This window comes from Meleagris gallopavo, chromosome Z (genome assembly GCF_000146605.3).
Source record: "Meleagris gallopavo isolate NT-WF06-2002-E0010 breed Aviagen turkey brand Nicholas breeding stock chromosome Z, Turkey_5.1, whole genome shotgun sequence".
In the NCBI taxonomy this organism is placed as follows: Eukaryota; Metazoa; Chordata; class Aves; order Galliformes; family Phasianidae; genus Meleagris; species Meleagris gallopavo.
In genome coordinates, this window is record NC_015041.2 from 2,046,116 (window position 1) to 2,056,823 (window position 10,708).

General features: G+C 42.8%; 1 protein-coding gene across 1 annotated transcript in view; it reads left to right on the plus strand.

Annotated features, from left to right (window-relative positions):
- EPG5 (ectopic P-granules autophagy protein 5 homolog) overlaps positions 1-10,708 on the plus strand; it is a 63,306-nt gene that overhangs the window by 46,585 nt on the left and 6,013 nt on the right.

The following is a 10,708-nucleotide window of genomic DNA, read 5'->3' on the forward strand; positions in this document are numbered from 1 at the left end:
GGGCAGCCTGGTCTGCTGGTTGGTGACCCTGCACATAGCAGGGGCTTGGAACTGGATGAGCATTTTGGTCCTTTTCAATTCAGGCTATTCTATGATTCTATAATTCACTGCAGTTAAATCTGAAGGCGAGTGACAGGCAAGAGGCACATGACCAACCAAGACCAGCTCCTTCCTAGCTGATACTGGAATAAAGTGAGATGAAGGTAGCACCTTCACTTGTCCTTATGGTACAACCTGTTCCAGAAGAAAAAATCATTTTTACTATATATATCAGATGTTTCCTAGATGGCAAGATGAAGATGGGGTTGCGTTGCTGCTTTATTTGGAGTTATTGTTCTACAGTGCAGTTTGCTGAGAGGTTCTGATATTTTAACTGGTGTAGACAACATAGTTAAATAGAACATTGTAATAAAATGTTACTGCCTGTGTGTTTATTCTTTGCCTTCACCTCAGGAAACATTTCTGGTAGCAAATAGAACATATAGCAGCAGCAAATGGCAGTTTTCAGCATTTCTCCAGCATGCTTCCTGCCTTCAGACAATGACTCTTACTAATATCTATATTGGTAGGTGTCCAAGGCTGGTGGTTTCTCTTTCTGTGCTGTTCATAGTGGGATCTGCCAGGTGGGAAGGTCCCAGCAATGGAGTGCCAATAAGAGGCATGTGAGCTGTAGCGTGTATAAGAATTTGCTCTTGCTTCTTTTGATCTTGATACCAGAGAAGTGTTCCCAAAGGCCAGTGCTAACACTTTCAGGACAATGTAACCTTTAGTTAATTGCTCAATTGCCATAACCTTGCATGGTGCTTTAGACACCAAATGAGATAAGGTCCCTGCCCAGGGGAGCTTGCACTCATTTAGCATGATGCATTACAGCTCTGACTCCTGGAATGAAGATCAGAAGCTGATAACAGGGAGAAGTGCTTTGAAGAATTCATTGTTCTCATCAGTTCTCACCACAGTGGGGTTGGAGCAAACAATGGATCAATTTGCATTGCTTCATACACCCTACAAGCCAACGACGTACAAGTGGCTGTTGACTCACCAGTAGGACCTTGCTGGAAGTTTGGTGTTCCTGTCAAGGCAAGATTAGAAAGCAAGGTTGCACCAGAAGAGGCAACACAGAACACAGTGGAGAGGTTGAGACACCACAGTTGGAAACAGAGATGAAAAAGAGAGGCATCTTGGGGCTGGTCCCAAGTCATCAGGTGGACCTTTTGATTAAGGCAATTCTCTCTTCTCCAATCCTGAACCCTCTTTCTGTTGCTTGATTTTAGGCCATGGTCCTTCCTTGCCTTAAAGTGATTGACTTAAAGCACAATAGGATGGAGTAAGGGCAAAAGGGAATGAAATTTTGTCATGCTATAAATAAATAGAATGCTGGTATTTGGAAGCTGGAAACTGGGTATAGCTGGTGGGGAGGAGAAACTGCTGGTTAGGAGTAGTTCTGATGAATGGAAAGAGGAGTTATGGCATGTGAGGTAGGCGGGTTTAGCACAGATTTCATATGACATCCACAGAGACCTTTCTAAGTCAACTGGAGAGACTCCCCAGTCCCCAAAGACTGAAGGTAAACTCCTTAGATTTCCACAATCTACTGGAGCAGGTATGAGCTTACCAGTGTATGTTTGAAGATTACTGTGTCTCTTCCTAGCATGTCTTTAAGTGAAAAATACATGGCCCTGTGATTCCTCATATTGTACTTTCCAACATTAAGAAGGGAAAGGAAGTTGTTCATTTTGTTAGGGACCCGGGTGATTAACACTGTCCACAGATGTGCTCTGAAGGAATAAAATGTATGTGGCCGTCATGCAGAGGTGCTTTGATCTAGCCCATGTTAGTGTAACAGTCACCTTCTTCAGGCAAAAAGCATTACCTACTCTGTAACAGATAACTGTACCGTGGAAAGGTTAGCCTGTGGCTTAGTATGGAGGGGAAGAACAGTCACATGCCTTCTCTGAGGTGCCATTATTCATTTCCCTGTTGGGCTTCATTATGTTGAATAACGAGGTCTTTAGCCCTATTTCTGTTTGAGCGTGTAAGTGATTCTCAGTTACCATTTGAATGCTTTTGGATGTTTTCCCAGAAGAATTTACATCCTGGAAGGCTTTGTGACATGCGTGAAAGCACCTGTCTTCTCCAGCATTGGTGTAGTTACTTCCCACATCACCAGGAGACATTTGGCAAAGTGTTTTAGAAGGGCACGTGTCTGGAGGCAGAGCATTTTGGGTGGATTTTGTCCATTGCTTGCTTCATGTAAAAGCATGGGTTACAAATAGCCATCATTCTTTGAAAGGACAATGGGACAAATGAGCTTGCAGAACTTGCCAGTGTGATTATCCGTTACAGGCAAATGGCTCCCTCTGACCTCCTTAGCTTTATTACGCAAATCTCCAACACACGAGTTAGCGGCCTCCTCTGGGAGCAGGAAGTTGTAAGGACAATGTGCCTCCTGCATGACATTCTTGCTGACATTCCTCTTCTGATACTGTAGACTTCAAACCCCCTTGGCATGCTATGTGCTTCTAGCTTGAAGGACAGATTGGATTTGCATGATTGGTCGATGTGAGTCCTGTGAATTCCTGCTTGTTTGCAGAACTGCCACCCTGGGAGGCAGCAGTGCTTACAGCTGCAATTTTCAGCTGTGCTGGATGGGAGGTGATAGGTGGCATGACTTGCTGTGAAGGATCAGTTCACGTGATCCTAGCAGAGTTTGGGCTGGAGCTATGAAGACTACAAAACTTCTCTAGCAGCTGCTGCTCTTGATCCCTTCTTGGACATGACAAAAGTTTGCTGAAGATGAGGCCATTTCAGCTTCCAGGAGGCATCAACCAAGGAAAAGGCTTTTCTTTTTGAATTTTCATATATTAAAATAAATTTAAAAGCTTACTGTAATCAGTGGAGATGGTCTGAATGTCTCAGGCTAACTCATTTCTCAAGCACACTGATGAGCTTATTTCCATGTGTCCCTGCCCCACCTTGCATCTCACTCCATATGCAAACATCTCAGGGTTAAGAAGAGTTTCCCTTTTTTGCTCCGTTCCTATTATTCTGCTCTTAACCCTCTACACAAATTCCAGTTTCTGTTGTTTGGTATGTTGATGAGCATTTGATCTTCTGAAGCTAATCAAGTTCTTCTTTCTTTGCATTGTATCAGCTTTCATATTTGGCTTAATTAAAAAAAATATGTATATGTATACATGGCAAACCCATCCAAAAACTGTATCATTCTTGTTTGGCTAAATGCAATCCCTAAACTTTAATGTAGAATTCCCACACTGAATTGGATGGACCAGGCTGCTGCAGTGCTGCATGGATGCTCTCTTTCATAAATCCAATTTTGTCTTTTCCAATGAAACTAATGTACTCAAACAGTATCTTCCATGTCACGTGAATGAAGAGTCATCAAACAATATGTAACCTGTCTGCATGAGTATCTCTGTAATAGTTCTCTTGCCCTCCTGGCCCTCTGGTACCTGGAAGGAGCGAGTGTCTGGTCATACATCTTTCACCATTCAGAAATGAAAAGTTGTTCCTTTGGGTATTTTGGGAGAGAAATGAATGGTATGTATATCTACCAAGCTGCAGAATGCAGCAAGGGTTGAGTGAGTGCCAGAATGGGTCCTGCTCGTGGACAGACAGGTGGACACTGCTAAGCAGGAGCATTGTACCCTGGGCTGCATCCAAAATAGCTTGAACAGCAGGCCCAAGCATGGTGTGGTACAAGATGCACTCTTGCAGAAGCAGTTTCTTTCTTGTTTTGATGAGGAGTCAATAATGAAGAGTTGAAGAATGAAGGGGTAAAAGATTTAGAAATGTAGAGAAGAGATCACCCAGAAGGTGATTGGAAAAAAATATGATGTGTTCAGAGGGAAGAAAAGCCAAAAGAAGTAAAACAGGGAAGGAAAACGAAAAAGGCTGTCTCTGTTTGGAAGACCAAGGTTAAAGCAGCTGTCCTCTGCAATAGGGGGAAGCAAGAGAAGAAAGTGAAACTGAATGTAAAAATGTGTGAAAACAGCAGAAGTTATGAGGAGATGGAGCTCATAGAAATGATGAATCAAAGGGAAGATGGTGTAGAACTGAGAGTGTTCAATGAAAATTGCATAGCAACTCCAGGTATAGAAAACTTCCATATTTTCTTGCCCTGCAGATGACAGAAGCTCCCAAGAAAATCTTGAAAATGTGATTACTCAAAACTCAAATGTTCAGGCTTACACTTAACAGGTATTATTTTTAATGCATACGTGCTGCTCATACCAAGTAGCTTTACTACTGTATTTATACATCACTTTTTCCTTGTTTGTAAATAACCTTATTCCTCTTTGAATCCAGCTACCAGTGGCTTGCCAATACAAACCCATCCATCATACCTTTGTGTGGGCAGTAAGTTTTAGTGTCTAAAGCAGTGTTTTAGAGGTGGAGAAAATAGTAAGAAAAATATGCTTCTCTTTCCAAACTTTTGCAAAACTAACATCTGGTTGCAAGAAGATTCATGTCAGGAGAGCCAGATGTCACACAGGTTAGCTATATTTATCATCACTAAGAAAAGCTCATCAACATGTTTTATCCTTACTAAAAGATATTCTGCATTGGAACTTTTTAGGGACGTGGATAGCAGGCATTGTGGTGTTGGGTTGACTGTTGGACTTGGTAATCTTAGTGGTGTTTCCCAAGCTTAATGACTCTATGATTCTAGGACAGGTAATAAGATGATCGCATTTTCATAGAGTAGCAATGAAGAGGTCTTAGATGCCCCTTGAAAGTCCCGTTTGTGTTTTAATGTCTGCCTGCAAAGAAATCAGCACTGTATTTGTTCCCCTATGTACAATCAAACCCCAACATATTTTATGAGTATGCAATTCAATTTTTTTAAAAAGAGTAATAGAGAAGGATGCCTTTTTGCACTGCATTTTATCTAATTCTAATCTTGAATTTAGACTTTATCTGCAATTGGGCAATTCAGAGCCATGAGTTACCTCCTGAGAACTCAGACCATCCATGGATGTGCACATAAAACCCAGATCTGTCCCAGGAATTTGGTTGCCACTACTGGGCAATGGGTTGTCCTCACCCTCTTTTCTAGTCAACAGAGTTGTAAGCTGTCCCAAATTAGCTAGCTATTTCAGCACTGAAACCCTTATTGCCCTGCCTTGAGTCTCTGTCTTGCCATGAATTGTATGAAGTGTCTGTGGCTACCAGACTCCAAATTCTGGCCTTTCACTGACTGTCCCTGAACTCAAGTGGGATGTACCTTGTCCTTAGTGGGACAGCATTTAGAGAGAATAGAACATCAGGAGATGAGCATCACCTGAGCAAAGAGAAATCTAGAAGTGAGAACAGGCAAGGCAAGTTGAAAAGGAGGTTGGTATGTCTTCCACTGAGAACAGAATGTCCAGTAACTGTGTGGTCAGATATGTTGGATTTTTTTTGCAAGATATTCAAGTCATGCTCCCACCTTGATTTTTTTTCAGGAATAAGTCCTACACCTTTGTGTGTGAATGTATGTAGATACAGTAATAGGCTGTTAAATTTGTAGCTCACAGGTGTTCTGGACCATCCTCTTAGCTTTCTGAAACCTAGGGATATGTTTGCCCTTCCCTGCTCCTTTTTCTGGATGTGTAATCATCTTGCTCTACACATTTGGCTGCAGTGTGTAGCACATTCAATAGACATCACAATGTCTGCAATACCAATGCAGAACATCACTAACAGGGTAGAAAGTCCCATGCTGTGCAGGGGAGTGAATTCCAGGATGGGTTGCAGTGACAGTGCAGGAGGGGAACAGGGAGGTTGTTTTTATTCTCATCAGTCTGCAATTTCCCTTTCTATTTCCTAGGAGCTGTATCCATTTTTGTTATATCTCTAAATATCCTGCTCTGTTTGTGTTTTATAAGCAGCTAATATGGAAATGGGAGTTAGTGTGAGACTATTAGAATGGCCACTTTAACAGGGAAGAAAGAACAAAGATTAAGGGGAGAGATTCCCATTTTTCTTCATTTAATTTATTTTAGAATGAAAAGCAACCCATTGTTAGGAGACCATCAAAAGCTTTCCTATAGATCTGAAGTCTGTGCTATTGTGCTGTCTCATGTGTTGCTGTGTCTATGCATACTTAGTGCAGTGTGAAGCAATGAACGCTGCCTTCACCAATCACAAGTGCTTAGTGCAGCAATATGGTCTGGAGTGGCTGTTTCTTCATAGAGTATCATGTGCTCTCCCACCAAAACTATATCCTATACAGTGTTTTATAGCTCCTTTGTGTGTGGCTGAAGCACTGGGACAATTTGCAACAGCTGCTGGAAAATTCCACTTGAAAAAATTCCTTCCTTTCCACTCCAGAGCACGATGCCAGGGGCACACTTTTCCTGGTATTATTTTTTAATTATACTAACGAACAAATCTGGTCCTTAACCTCCCACTGATCTCAGACTTATCCGATTAAACTGATGAGCAATCCAAGAATAGTTAATCTAAAGTGTGAGCGTGGAGTGCTGTACTTTGACAGTGTTCCCACCCAGGTTTCCCATCTATTTCCAATCTATATATTACGGTGGGTAAGCACGAGAAAGGAAAGCAGAGGTATTTATAGAATGCGTTCATATTTAAAGTCCTAGGTTTGCAATCACATGCACATGTGGTTTTATTTTACTCAGAAAATATAATCTCATTAACCTCACCAGGCCTGAAAGGGGGAAATATTTCTCCTATGCTACAAGTGCAACTGAGCTGTTTTCCTACATAGTGCTTTTGTTTGATTGCAGGGCTGATTTCGTTGCTCACTTGTATGCCTTGGAATGTGTGGTGAGAAATTCTGATGAGTGATACCAATCTCTCTGTGCTTTGAGCCAACCTTCAAGCTGCCCTGCTCCTTGCTGCACTTTGAAATGCCACTATTGTGTGCAGGATTTCATCCAGCCTCAGACTGGATCTCCTTGCCCCAGTAGCTGAGGCTCTTGCTGTAGAAAATAAAGCAACATGAGCACCTCTGTCACATGTTTGCTCTTTCAGCTTTCTCTACTGAGTGAAAAGCATGCAGTGTTCTCACTGGCATCCTGCTTTGGTGATGCCTATGGGTGATGTTCACAAGCAGCAGCCAAAAGAGTTGCTCATATCCCTTTGTATTTCTGCTCCTCTTTCTACCCCCAGCTGAGTACTTCTGGAAAAGGGCAGGGATTCAAATGAAAACTGCAAATTTGTTTTACTTTGTGTTGAAATGCTACAGGAAGTTGGTCAGGAGGCTGAACCCCAGATAGACTATTTAACCTTCAGACCTCATTTGCAAGAGAAACAAATATCTGGACACACTGGCTGGTCTGGAACTTGCTAGGAGCTGAGAGAGATCCATGCTACCAGCTGAGACGTGTTTGAGGGTATTTAGGGTGTGCTGATGTGAAAGATTGGGGCTGTGCCAAGGTAATTGCTTTTTTGCCTGATTCTTTTTCATTTATCAGTGTTTTTCAACATCTGTATCATTAACACAAAAAATGAGATCCAGTGCACCCTCAGCAAGTCTGCTGATGACATCAAGATGAGTGGTGCAGGTGGCATAACAGAAAGAATGGATGGCATCCAGAGGGACTTGGAAAGTCTGGAGAAGTGGGTCCTGATGAGGCTCAACAAGGCCAAGAGAAAGGTGTTGCATTTGTTTGGGGCAATCCCATATATGTGTACAGACTGGGAGAAGAGCTCACTGAGAGCAGCCCAGTAGAGAAAGGCCTGGGGGTCCTTGTGGACAAAAAGCTCGACATGAGCCATCAGTGGGCACTTACAGCCCAAAAGGCCAACAGCATCCTGGGCTGCATCAGCTGATGGGTAGGGGAAGGCCCTGGTACTGCTGCTTGGAGCTGTGGGTGCCCATCCCTGGAGGTCCAAGGCTGTGGATGGGGACCTGGGCAGCTTGAGCCGGTGGATGGCAGCCAGCCCATGGCAGGGAGTTGAGACAGGATGGGCTTTAAGATCCCTTCCAAATCAAGCTATTCTCTGATTTTATTATTTTATTACTCCTTCTTAAGCAATTTTCATTTGTAAGCATGTAGATCCATCTGCTGCTCCTAGAATAAGCAGAGTGAAGGTCTTGAAGACATCAGAGTCCTTTCATTTTGAGAGTTATCCCCCTCTAATTCAAAACCCCCACTAACGTGAACTGGTAACAAAAAGGGTCCTTCCCAGTTGAAGGCATTATTTCCATAACAAGACAAGGAGAAAGCAGCAGAGAGATGTTCATTTGTGTCTTACAATTCATAGCAGACATTGCGATAGTTACACTCTGAGAGGGGGGAAATATCTAAGGAGAGCTGCCCTTCTTCCTTGTGGCTGGCATTGTTCTTAGCAGGTGAGTTCTTCCTAGTTGTGGCCGAACTCCGTATGAATTATATCCTCCATGCTAAATGTCAAGATTCAAAAGATTAGGTAATTATCAGTACAATCACTCTTTATACTGCTTATACTTCCTGTACAGCATGGCAGAAACCGAAACTAAGCAAAACCCACAGCAATCCCAAAGGTTTCAGGTTGCCCAGAGGAGCTGTTGGGTGCACCATCCCTGGAGGTTCCCAAGGTCAGGTTGGAGGGGGCCCTGGGCAGTTTGATCAGGTGCAGGGCCACCAGCCCACTGTACGGAGTGGGGCAGGAGGGCTGCAATATCCCTTCCAACCTAAACCGTTCTGTGATACCGTGGTTCTATGATTTGATAAAGGGAACTGCATTTTTGCACGACACCAGATTTAGACACTTAAAATGCTGGTTTTGGTCCTGACTCTGCAATCCATTCTTGGGTTTGATCTTAAGATCACCTGGACTGAATTATTCCTCCTCCCACTTTGGCATATTCAAGGCTGTAACCTCTTCACTACTACATTTGGGAGCTCCACTGACAAGAAGCTGCTGCCCAGCATCCTATGACTGCTCGTCTGAAATTTTAATTCACCATTTCCCTCCCCAGACCTTTGATAGCAAACCATGTGCAAGACTGCTGAGTAGGATTGAGTGCCTGTAGCCAGACCAGTAGGCAGCTGAACCCCAGCAGAGAATTCTGGGGGGCAGGAGACATAGTAATGCCAAAAGGTAGAGACTGGGATGACTGTTTGATGTGGGACTGCAAGGACTGGGGAGATTTATGACCAATAGACACAGAAGTGATGAGAGTGGTGTAGGAAATGACAGTGAGGCTGTTAATTTGAGTGAGACTTTGGGGTGAAGTCTGTTTCCCAAGGAGGTGTCTTATTTTGAACTGGCTTATTTTTATAAATGTTTAATGCAATATGATTTCTTTGCTGGCACTGGGAGGGAAGTAATTGAGGAAAAGCACCAAAACTCCAGCCTAGCATACATGCTTCTTAGGATTCAGATATCTCCTTTATTGTGCATGTCAAAAACAAGAATGCAAATAGAGCACTTGAAAAATTTGTGAACTTTGAATAGCATCTATTTGATGTAGAGGAAAAAAACCAAAAACAACAGCAAACAGAACTGTTCCGATAATGACATAAATTAGATTTTTTTGGCAAGGACTGCTGTAAATGATAATGGCAGAAGCATGATATGCATATTCCGACTGTTACACATGACATATTACCAAATAACTTACTTTGCACGGGGTAATGGGGAGACTGAATTCTCTGGGTAGGGCAGAATGAAGAATTAATGCTGACTGATGTGCAAAGTCTTTCTAATGGCTGAGACGTGGCCTTCATCTTTCGTTGTTTTTCTGTTCTGTGCATATGGTTTCTTTACAGTACTGCTGAAATGGCTCTGTTGCTCAGCAACAGCAAGCTGAAATAGCACCAGTCAGAGAAAATCTGCTGATTTACACTGGTCATAAAGCGTGTCTTCTTACCAGAGTGCAGATTTTGACAGAAGAGTGAAAGCCAGCCCTTGCCTTTGACCTCTCGTATTCATGGTACCAGCTGGGGAGATGTCAGTCTAGACAAGGAAAGCTAGACTTTACCCTGAGTGTTCGACAGATGGAGTGCTGCATCCTCTGGGCAGAGCAGGACCTACTCTGACACCACTCTGGAGAGTCAGTGGCTTCTTTAGGATTGAGTTCTGACCTTCTGGGCTCAAGGAGGGTTTCAGCCCTGGCTGTAGGTCTGCAGGCACAACACTGTGCCTTTGGGCTGGTCTTAGACAGGAGCAGGCTTGGCTCTTGTGCATACTGAATGTTACTATTGCAGCCAAATGCCATAAGTGTAATGAACAGAAGTTAGAAGTTTCCTAAATATCTACACCCCTGCCCTGATTACATAATTTTACTTCTCTACTTTTCTTAGCTATTTATGTAATTTAAGAGAGAGCCTCACTTTGGAAACACAGAATCATAGGGTCTGGAAGGGACCTCTGGAGATCACTGAGTCCAACTCCCATCACTAATGCAGGTTTCCTGGAATAGATTTCACAGGGAAGTATCCAGGTGGGGTTTTGAGTATCTCCAGGGAAGGAGATAGAAGCTCTATGGAAGAGCTTAGAGACAATAAATAGAGAGAAACTTATACCAAACTCAAATAATTGAGTGTTTGTTTTAAAAAAAATAATTCCATGTGGTATTATGTGGTTATTTACCAGTTAAAATACAGTAAGTAACACATTTTACAAGCAGTCTCTGGAATGTCAAACATACCGAAAAACTGTCAAATACACGAAAATGCAAAGGTTCATCAGAAAATGCTGCCAAAAATTAATCCCAAATACTTTTCTCTTGGGTCTTTTTGGTGCT